This window comes from Triturus cristatus, chromosome 6, assembly GCF_964204655.1.
Source record: "Triturus cristatus chromosome 6, aTriCri1.1, whole genome shotgun sequence".
Classification (NCBI taxonomy): domain Eukaryota; kingdom Metazoa; phylum Chordata; class Amphibia; order Caudata; family Salamandridae; genus Triturus; species Triturus cristatus.
In genome coordinates this window covers 1,186,914,100-1,186,926,304 of record NC_140589.1, presented here as the reverse complement: position 1 = coordinate 1,186,926,304, position 12,205 = coordinate 1,186,914,100, and positions in this window count along the sequence as shown.

Below are 12,205 nucleotides of genomic sequence, written 5' to 3'. Positions count from 1 at the left end.
TATCTCATGGATCACAAATTACCCGGTAGTATTGTGAAAGTAGTGCATTCCATAAAATGTATCTTATTTTACTCTAGGTCTCTTTCATTGTTCTGCTTTGAGAGTTCGCATATTTCTCCCCTGTAATTGTTCTACTTATCCCAGATATGTGACCACTTGCGGTGACACCCTCTCAACTCATACACCGGCTTGTGGGACCCCATATATTCAGGAGGCACAGCTTTATGCTATAGTCAACCTTGCATTCCATTACTTCCGCCAAACACTTTGTAACCTCGGACCAATACTCCTGTATACATGTGCACTCCCAGAGAGTATGTATGAAAGCTCCCTCCTGTCCACACCTTCTCATGCATCCTGGTTCCAATCTATAGCCCATCTTTACCATTGCAGGGCCCGCAAAATAGATTCTATGGAACACTTTTAGTTTTATCAATCTTTATCTAGATGTAATAGCTACCTCCTTAGGGGAAGCCAGCGCTTCGAAACATTCCTCGTCCTCCAACTCCGCCACATCGTATGTATGTATGTATGTATGTATGTATGTATGTATGTATGTGCGGTCTTATATAGCGCTCAAATTACCCTTGGGCATCTCGGCGCTTGCATTGGGAACCCGTCTTGGTTTTTCCCTGTGAGATAACCCGTACTGGGCATCCCCAAGGTGAAAGCCAGGCAACCCGCCGCGGGGGGCCGTTGTGGAGATTAAGCAAGCTTGTTGCCCAGAGCTGCATAGTGTGAACTCGTGCTTAGAGTAGGCACCGAAGCGAGAATTATCGAGTCCGTGGACAATTGGGCTCCAGACCCTGCCGCGTCGGGAATCAAACCCTGGTCCCGGGTCTGACCTCTGCTTCAGGGTATGCCTCCTCTAACCAGTGCTACAACAAAAAAATGATGGACGGAATGCTGACAATGCAGACATTCTCCCCCAGTCAAGAGCTCTGGGTTAAATCCATCGTTCTTTTGCCCACTACGCCACCCCAGTTTAGACATGGCCATATGCAAATCAGTCTTGACCCTGTGCCTCATGGGAACAGTCCAGCCCGAACTGCCAAGTCATGTCTTCCCTGGACCGGAATCAAGCATCCTAGGACCGGTTTCTGGCTATCAGCCGTCATCAGCTAGGATAGCTTGACTCCAGTGGCTTAGTGAGCACGGGTCCCACGTCTGGGAATACCCATCCCACTTAGGGCGAAAAGGGTTACAACAAACAAATGATGGACGGAATGCTGACAATGCAGACATTCTCCCCCAGTCAAGAGATCTGGGTTAAATCCATCGTTCTTTTGCCCACTACGCCACCCCAGCTACACTTCTCACTTCTCACTTCTCACTACACATAGTGCTCCCATTTTGATCAAAGCCAGAGGAGGTGGTTGGACAAATTGTTAATGAGTTTCCTATAGGTCAAGGTTATTGATTTCTCTGGCATGAATCCGTCTAGGAGTCAATCTTCTAGTGGAGTGGATTCCGGTAGTGTCTCACCCTCAGCGTTCATAGTCTGTTGTGCATGTCTGATCCGTATGTACCTGAAGTATTCTCAGTTGGCAAGTTCATACTCTTGTTGCAGTTAGGAAAAAGGGACCATATCTCCCGCCTTCCACAGATCCCCAACCTTTGTAATACTAATCAAATCCCATCGATCAAAGCCCTTGGTTTTTCTGAGATTGCCAAACACATCTGCATCCCAAAATGGGGTAGCCATCCGCCATATCTGCACCGCATGCAGTGTAGGGCCCATCAGGTTCAGTTTAGTGGAATTAGTGTATAACACTCTTGTAAAATCGCCCCCTGGGAGCTACCACCTGTCCATTTGAAAGCCTGGGTCCCCCGGGGGCCTATACATTCACTGATTTATTGCTATAAGCTGTGAAGCCCAATAGTATCTGTTGATATCAGGAAATGTGATTCGTCGCATCATACCACCCGCGTGTGAGCTTCTAAATCGATATCCTGGGTAGCTTCCCCTCCCATAATAGCTCTCTCTGGGCTGTTTCCATAGACTTAAAATAGTCTGCACCGACTATGCGAGGCGAGTTTTATAATACGTATAGGAAACGTGGCAAGGCCTTTATTTTGAATAACGCCGCGCGCCCTGGCAAGGACAGCGGCAAAGATTTCCAGTGTCGGACATCGTATCGTAGTCTCTTTAGTGACGTAGATCCCCAGATACTTAAATCCGAGTTTGGCTTCACTAATCTTGATACCTAGTGGTAGTGCAGGTGTCGTTCCACATAGAACATAAATGACCGGTTTGAACCAATTAATACTATAGCCAGAGCACTTCCCAAATGCTAAGAATATATGCATTGCTCTTTTTAGGGAGGCACTGGGCGATGCCAAATATAACAGTATGTCATTGGCATACAAGGAAATGCGATCCTCCCACTCCTGAGCCCATCTAAGTCCTCTAATTATAGGGTATTTTCTTATCCACATTGCTAACAGCTCCAGCATCAAGGCAAAGAGCAATGGGGAAAGGGGACAACCCTGTCTGGTTGCTCTACCGAGGGTGAACTCTGGGGATTTTTGGTTATTGACAATTACTTGGGCCAATGGGTTTTTGTACAGAAGTTGAACCCAGCTCAGAAAGCCAGGACCAAATCCCAGTTTCCTTAATACCGAGTATATGTAGGATCATTCAATCATGTTGAAAGCCATGGCGGCATCAAGAGAAATTACAACCACATCTGGCACTCTGTGGAAACGCCGTAGGTTAAGAGAAGTATTTCTGGCTGGCATAAAGCCAGATTGATCCAGGTGTACTAATTTAGGTATGACTTGTAATAAGCGGGTGGCCAACATTTTGGCAAGGATTTTGGCTTAAGTAGCGATATCGGTCTGTAGGAAGAGCACGTATTCTTGGGTTTTCCGTTTTAATGTATAACTACTATTATAGGCAATCTTTGGTCCGCAGGGAGCATTCCCACCTCACGGCCCTCCTAAAACATTGGTACCAGATGGGGCGCAAGCTTGCTGGGGGTGAGTTTGTACAGTTCAATCGGTAGGCCATTAGGGCCCGAGGCCTCGCCCGCTTTCATACTCTGTATAGCAGTTTCAGCCTCCATCGGTGTTATATCTTGCTCAAACTCATCCCTATCTTCAGCCGAGAGCGTAGGCAGTGCAATGTCTTTTAGGAACGCATCGGCATCTTCCTCCATGTAGGTTGTGTGGGATGTATAGATACGGCCATAGTGCTTACCAAATATATTTGTAATCTCTTGCGGCTCAGTGCAAGTAGTGTTAAACTTATCTGTAAGTTCTACCACTACTCTGTTAGCTTGTTCTTTGTGGTCCAGCCAGGCTAATCATTTCCCTGCCTTGTCCCCTACCTCGTAGATTCTACTGAGTGTTGCCCTGTGCTGTGCTTTTGCAGCTTCCATAGCTCGGTCCGCGTGCTTTTTTGTTTTTAATTTCAGGATATGCCTAACCTCATCTGTGTCGGTGTCACGTAACTGACTTTCCAGTTCTAGTATCTCTGTTTCAAGACTAGTTAGCTTTTTCTGCTTTTTTTTTTGGTGCCTGCAATCAGGGAGACAGCATAGCCTCTAATTACAGTTTTAAAGGCCTCCCAGAGAGTCTGAGCGAACGCCACCAAGCCCTTATTTTCACTGAAGTAAAGCTCAGCTTCCAGCACTAATTTTCTCTGATTGTTTTTTTTTAAGATACCAAGGGTTTCTTGGGGCCACTCGTTCAATCCGTGGCTCCCCAATTTCTATCAGAGCCCAGGTAGGCGAATGGTCTGATATTGCCCTAGCTAGATGTCTTACTTCCCTGACCTGTCCTAATTGGTCTGCTGGTGTTATGATATAGTCTATTCTGGACTTGCTATGGTGGGCTGCTGAGTAAAATGTGTATTGATTCTCTGTAGTGTGGCATGCCCTCCATGTGTCAATGAAGCCCATTGCTTCCATGAAGTTTTGAATTTGGGTACGAGCATAAGGCAGGGTTTTTGGGGGCCAGCGATCAAAAGTATCTGAAACTATTGAATTGAAGTCCCCTCCAACAAGGAGTCTCCCTTCAAGTAGGAGGTCACCCAGGTCCCTGAAGGCCGAGGTCTGGAAGCCAGGTGGTACATATACCGATACTAGATTTAAAATGTGCCCAAGTTATCCGTCCATGTGAGGTCAACCGCAATTTGGAAGCATTTATGTATCATTATGCCCACCCCACGAGATCCAGTGCTGAACGCTGAGTGTGCCACTAGCCTAAAGCCCCACTTGGTCAGTGCCCCACAGGCATTTCCCAGCAAGTGTGTCTCTTGGAGCAGGATCACATCAGGTGAATATAGTTTTACCCTATTGAATCACTATGCCTCTTTTTAGCTTGCCACCCAAGCCATTCACATTCCAGGACAACAATTTAAGACCCTGTATTATAGGTGGCCCTATTTCTAGTTACAGTATTAGCCTTGTAAGTCAATTGAGTACATTAAGGCCTCTCACGATCCAGGTAGGTCACTTCCGAGCATCGAGCACTTCCTTTCTCTCGCTTTGCAGTGGAAAGCGCACAGACCCTAATGACCCGTTTCCATCATACCATGTCATGTGTATCTAAGCTAAACAAATAACACAACAAACATTCCTTACCCCCCTTCTGTCAGCACCAATTTCTGAATCCGTAAGGATGTGATTTTCACTGACAACAGCAAAGTTACTTGTTGACAGAAGTCCAGCCCCCCACCAATACACATCCCGCCCCCCTCCCTGCATCCCTGCATGGCGGTATTAGAACCTCCCACCTCCCCAACTCTGCAGAGTGCCTATCGCCCACCCCTGAAACTATTGGTGCATGGACCAGCCGTCCGCTCATTCAATTTCAAGTGTCAGTAAAACCTTGGGTCAAGCTGAGAACTGCGTGGTAGACCCTATCTCTTCCCTCACATTTCCACTACCCGGTCGCAGCTAGGCAGTAGACCATAATTAGTTTGATACCTTACTTATATGTCCGCTGGGGGAAATGAGATGTGCCAAGGCCCAGAACGGAGGATTACCACTTATCTGCATTCGATAACAGCACAAGGTACAGTGTGAATATTTTAGAGTGTTGTTGGCTAGCCGGGCGCCGTCGGATTCAGACCTAGCATTGTGTTCTTCCCTGGATTGCCCCAGTCTGTCCCGCTGGTTCAGATGGTTCCTCTTGCTCACAGTACGCACCAGAAGTCGCGGCCTTGAGATGTTCACCACTGCCTTGGCCCTCGCAGTGCCCCTCCTCCTCTTCAGCTGCGGCGTCATTGAATCTGTGCAGTACAGAGTCGGCCTGATCTCCACTCTCCTTCGCCCGATTTCTTCCGTTTCACGACCGGGACACTCCATGGAGGTTCTGAAGCACTTTTTGAAAGTATCAGTGACGGTTAGTGTGGATTAGTGGACGGACTTCATCACGAATGGGCTCGGTTGAACAGAGCCTCTCTGCTACGCGGCCATTTTGCACGGCAGTTGGCCACCGATAATAAAAGTCTTGAAGAAGACTCACATACTAAAATAGAAAAGATGAAAGCATCTATCATCATGATAAATCAATTAATGACTTTTCGTTAAATGTTTTCACAAAACTACTTTATGAAGACGTTGATGTAATGGATGCTAAAGACTGTTATGTGTGCATGCAATTATCGTCATCTGTCTCAGAGGGGGTGAGTCATCATCACCTACCTTTAACATATGGCGTGTCTTGTAGTGTGTTAACAAGTCTCTTCTATGAGAAGGGAAGTCTCCAGTACTTTTACTCTAACATAGATTTAGTTTTTTCAGAAATTCCTATCAGAAAGAACAAGAATAGAATATATAGTGCTAAAAATGCAGAATATATGGGAGAATATTTTCATTCTACGCAAACAATAGATACAGTATATGCACATAGAAATAATTTAACATGTAAATTACGATTTGAAGAAATAGAATTCATTAACATGGTTAAAGATAGAAGGCAAGATTTTCAGAGAAAAGCTGCTGAGCAAAAGTCCCAAGTACCTCCATGGGCTTTCAGAGAAGGAAATTACAAGAAGGGCGAGACTTACGCTGCCATGACCCTAGATTGGTATCATATATGGAAGCTTTGTTTGGTTAGACAGAAGACTGATTATAATAATTATTTAATTGGTTCTAGTGAATGTGATCATACTTTCCTAATCACAGGAGGATGGGTACTAAAAGGAGGAACTGATCCTGTCTTTCCAGGAATTTAATTATGTGTGTTGTAAGAATGCATACTATAGGTATATGGATTAGAATCATAGAATCAATTAAGTAAAGAATGGACTAATATGTAATAAGAGAGCGAGTTTTTCAGAAATAATTGTGGATGGTTTTGGAGCATTGATCCTTTCAGTTGGAGTTATTCTGAATTTGCATAAAATTAGAAAATTGACCACGGTAGTTGATCGCTTATCAACAGACACTGCTGGTGGGTTCCTAATGGTTGATACTGAAATGGTTGCAATTAGGTCTATGGTTTTAAAAAATCGACTTGCGCTTGATGTAATATTGGCAAAAGAGGGTGGAGTCTGCAATATGTTGAAAATACAACAATGTTGCACTTATATCATAGACAAAAGTAAGAGTCTTGAGGGGTATATCAAGAATATTACAAATTAAGATTTGTCTGAATTGAAGGTTGATGGTGCTTGGAAGAAACTTAGTAAGAGTTTTTCCTCTGTGGGTAATTGGTTTTCTACCTTTGGAAATAGTGTATTAGGGAAAATACTAACAAATATTATTGCAGTGGCTACAGCAATACTAATAATTTACCTGATCTATAAGTGTTGTAGATGCAAAAGAGATACAGCTGATAATAAGAGAAAAAAGCAAGAAAGAGAGAAAAAATAAAATTAGAGTATATGAAAGGAAATTATTATGAAGTTATGAAGGATTTAGATTGAATAATGATAAAATGAGAAACAACCTCTGCTTTCTGATAAGTGACAATCTGTATTGGTGGGTATTTTGGTGATGGCTTAAAATGCCATCAAAGGGAGATTTGATGGAGCAGGGTTTTCATGGAAATTAAAACCTGCTCGGATTGAACCCTCCGTAACATTTACTAACCGTGCGCAGTGAAAATTATGCAGGAAAAGGCCTAGCACGAGGGAAAATGCTACTGCGCAAGCGCGCACTAAAGTACTAAAAGTAGGCTGCAAATGCTTTTTGATTAATGAAAATAAAAGGAGTAATGCTCCTTCTGTGCATGTTATTAATGTATGCTAGGGAATAAGTAATAACTAATATGGGTTGCCCAGAGATAAATGTAGCATTGGGTTGGTGCGTAGAGAGAAAAAAACATCATAAATGAATAATAATGCTTGTGTTTGTTTTATAGAAGTATGGTTTTCTATTCTTTATGGCAACTAATGGGTTAAAGAGTCACCAGAAAAATGAAAACGTTTAAAAGATGAAAATTTGAGAGTGATCAAGAAGATGGAACATTTTTCTGTCCTTTCGAATCCTGAATGTCTGCCAATATTTGTATGAAGGAACAATGCGACAAACAGAGGGAAGCTTCCTCTGCAGAGGCGCTTAGCAAGAACGATTTACAGAGCTTGCTACAATTGCTCAAGGGGAGGAAGAGAACGACGGTGGCTCAGATCTGTGTTTCCTGGGGTGGAGGTTTATGTCATTGATAAAATAAATACAAAGGGACATTTAGTGTGATGGACATGTCGAGAGTGGTGTGACTATACCCTCCTCCCTTAACCAATCCAATGTGAAGAAAACCTTTAGCTCGATACATGCGTGGGTTGAACTTATGGGTTTTAGGGTATAATTGAGGTGTCTGGTGGGAGGGGTTAGTTGTCTGACTTGTGAGGCTGTTGGAGATCATTGCTGTCGTCGATTTTGCTGTCCTGTTTCATGTCTACAGATTCCTGACTTAGTCTTTGCCTCTTCAAATCTTCGGAGAGTAGATTTCCTTAATTCTATATTGGTTAGTACAGTCAGAAATTTGAATTTGCATAATTATTTGCAAATGTATTTTGTCTCTGAATCTTTTGTCTTTTCGCCTTTCCACTCCTTTATGTATTGTCATTGGTATGAAATTTGTCATTTTCTCTTCTGATATTGTTTCCCTGTGGTGATCTATGATTCATGCTGTATGTTGGTACCAAAGAACATTTATTTCACATTATTTAGATAAACATTTTAAATTTGCAAATGAGTCTGTCTTTATTAGAAGTTTGAGTTGACAAACGTAATCAACTACATAAAGATTGCATCGCCACATTTGGTATATTAGAGATGAGAATATCATATTGGAGATTGGTAAGTTTGATTTAGGTTTTGAAAAGACACTAACCCAGCATGAAGTGATTTTGTTTATAATGGAAATTGGTCCTTGTCTTTAAACAATTGTAATCCTGAATTGCCGGATTACATGCCTGGTGTAAAAGTGAAAAAACTGATGAATTTCTCATAATGAAAGCTTAGGTGGGATGCATCCTATGTGGAACCACAGAATTGATGCAGAGTAGAAGTCGACATTGACATTTTGGGGAGGACGATGAAACATTAACTCCAGGTTTACTTAAAATAAAATAAGCATCCACCCACTGGCAATGTAGGAACTGCTCAGGGACAGTGGTTTTGGGGGGAGATTCAAATAGCCACATGACAAATAGAAGTCATTCTCAGCTAGCCTGTTATTGTCCTTGATGTGCTCCCTAAAGGTAAAGACCATGTCATCCCACCCGGGGGCAACCAGACGTTGGCATGATCCTCCAGCCTCCACCCGCTGCAATGTGACAGATTCTACTTCCACCTATCGCATTACCGTGGCATGCTGGGAAGCATCCAGTGCATCATGAAAAAACACCCGGCTAGAAGACATGTGAGGTACAGTAATATGCTCCCAAATTTGCCGGTTTCAGGGCGGTTTGAGTCCCAGTATGTAACATTCTAGTTTGCATAGATCTTATCGACCGGTGACAGTTGTAAGGACCATGTGATCTCACTACAAAATGTGGTGGCTACAGGACCGTCTCAGAAAATCAGCGGCATGAAAGCATGGACAGATTATGTCTCCCCATGATACCACTGTAATTGAATTCTCTTGCCAAAAGTCTCCAAGCAGGAAAGGCCCACAAAGGCAATCCCTTTTCTGGTGAGGTTCTGCTGATTGCTCCCTGTCTTTAAATCGGTTGTTGTTTTAAAATTTAGAGTTCAATGCGGATTTCTTGCAACATTGTTACCATGAAAAAAATATTTCCTTCTTCAGGATTAGATCCATTGAATCCAGTACTCTCTCTCCTAGAGGTAGGGGGTTTATACAATGTAGACAACATATAAACATGACATTTCAGTGTCCACTGATCAACTGGGATTCTACCAGGCATCCAAAAGCTTTCCTTCTTTTTAAACATGTTGCATGTTCCAAGAACAGGAGGGAGGTTTTAGAGGTTTCAAAAGACTTCTGTAGCAGGAAGTGAACTCCTTTAGCCCTATAGGTCAGGAGGAGACCAGTCCCTGTAACAAGTCTTGGTGCAGAGATACAAGCTAGAGGAAGAGACAGTCTCACAGTGGTCCTAAGTAGCTAGATTTAAGTATCTTCGTTTGCATGCTTGGGATTCTTCCTTCTTTTCCTAAGCAGGTTCTGAAGAAAATTGGTCTCTTTATGGGCTTACAAAATATATTAAACCCATAGTCAATGGCGGGAACATGCGACCCAGTTCATCGCTAGTTCTCATATTCCATATTAAATCTCCAGCAGCCTTGTGATGACTCTTAAATCTAGCAAGGCTTGGCTACAACCAATCTCGGTATAACTGAGAGATCTCTATATCCATTAAACTAAGCACAGCAGAGGGAGTTCATTTTCCTTTTGGACTTTTTACTCAGGTCCTGATACAGCGGGCTTATGATATCTATATTTAAAAACCTTTCTTACATTTCTGTGAGTATTCGTTTTTTCAGACCCTCATGGAAGATATTGAAACTGGTCAGCAGTGCTGACTGATTTTGCCTTTACGTCTTCTGAGTAGTTTCTCAGCTCTGGCATTTACAACTATTGATACGTGCCACCTAGCAATAGAAGATACAGTCTATGTAACTAGCAGTATTTAGGTTTAAGTACTGGCAGGTTGAACTGAGTCTTTTGTCCTGCCATGCTCACTAAAAACTGTACAATCAAATTCTAAGTGTAGCATTTAGAATATTTATTCTGCTTTTCATTTTCTTCACTCAGGAAAACATTTTCTACTTTACCAATAAATGAAACCATGTTCTGTCCTTATGTTGAGTGTGAGAACTGCAATTGGATTTGTGGAAATTCGCCAACATGGGCAGGGTTTTGGACAGTGCATTGTCTCCTCAAGGCGAGTTGTGCTGCCGCAGTGGTCCATTTATTTTTTCAGTGTGCATGGAGTCCTCATTGTACTGACAGAAGGAGTCAATATATGCTGGGGAATCTGAGTGTGTGTATGTGTGCGTGTGTGGGTATGTGTGTGTGTTATGAATTCAGGGATGAAGAAGAACTGAAAGCAGGTTGTCAATAAGAATGTGAAATTAACTTAGGACCTTTTGTATCCTATCAAAGGTAGAATCCATGTGTGGGTTATTTAATTAGGTTCAAGAGTGCCCAAATGTATGTTATCCTAAGAAGAGGGGCGACTGTTATCACTGGGAACAAAATCAATAAGTAGGAAATTGGATGATATTTGGGGCCTGATTAAGAGTTTGGCAGACGGGTTACTCCATCGCAAAGTGACAGATATTCTGTTCACCATTCTATGAGTTCCATCATATTCCATTGGCTATAATGGAACTTGTAATATGGCGGACTTGATATCCGTCACATTTGTGATGGAGTGACCCTTCCGCCAAACACTTTTTTTGGGGGAGTTTAAAGAGCTTTATTGAAGTAATTAGAAACATAGGTACAATATACAACAATACTTATAAAAAAGGTAGCAAGGAATTAGCAAACTGAATACATAAATTGATGAAATAAAGGACACAAGAAATCTGTCTTTAATATAAAGATATTCCAAAGAGGAAAAGCAATAAGAAAAAATTGTACCTAGAAACAAGATAGCATTTTACATTTTTTGTTTTTTCAGAAAAAGGGAAACCTAGAAAAGGAAGAAGGAAGAAAAGAAAAAAAGCGGAAAGAGAGAAAGAACAGAGGAGGGGGGAAAGAAGGAGAAAAGAAAAGGAAGAGAGAAAAGAAAATGAAGATATAGTAGTATCTTCATCTAATATCATATTGAAACTTTACTATAATAGTAATCATAATGGTTCCTAAAAACAGGATAATAACTGCACATTTGACATATGAAAACGTAAAATAGATGAAAAGAAGAAAATACTCATGGTGGTTGATAAATGAAGGAAATATCTTCATTGCGTAGTGCAAATGTGGATAAATAATTGGTAAGAGAAGACCAGAAGGCTTCTTTGTGAATAAGTTGTTGAGAAGTTGTGGAAGAAGCTCTGTGCAGTCTGTGATGATAGCAAAGAAGGTTCCATCAAGCAGAGAAAGAAACCTTAGAGGCGTCCTTCCAATTAGAGGTGATTACCTGAAAGGCAATAGCAATTAACAAGTCCACAAATATGCCCGCCTTGTGAGATCCAAACCAGTTTGCAGAGTTACTTCCCAAAAATATGGAGTAAATGTAAAAGGGAAATTCAATAGAACAAATAGAGGAGATTGACTCACATACTTTAGACCAAAATCAGGCTATATTAGGGCATAGAAAAAAGGAATGCATTAAAGAGCCAGGGATATTAGGACAGACCCAACAATTCGGGGATAATTCTGAACTAAACTTGGAGAGAGATAATGCAGTTAAAAATAGTCGTTGATAAAAATAATAGAGAGTCTGGGTAGAGCTAGAATTACAGGAGGTGTTGTGTATGCGAGTCCAAATGGAATTCCATGTATGAACAGAAAGGGTGCGCTGTAAATCAGATCCCCATAAGAGCTCAACTTTACTTTTAGGGCAACTGAGAGAAGAAAAATTGAGATATTTGTAAACTTGAGAGGCTTTCATAAAGAGGGAAGTGGATAAAGTCTCAAACAGAGGATCTTGACAAGGGAGGTAGAAAGTAGAGAAAGCTGATCCGTCAACAGCAATCGTAAAGAGTCATATCTAAGTAATGAGGAAACAGGTAGGTCAAATGTGGACTGAACCTCTTGTAGGGAAAGATAACGAGAGTCCCATATTAGTTGCTTAACCAAGAAGATCCCTTTGGCAGCCCAAGTTTTCCAAAAAATA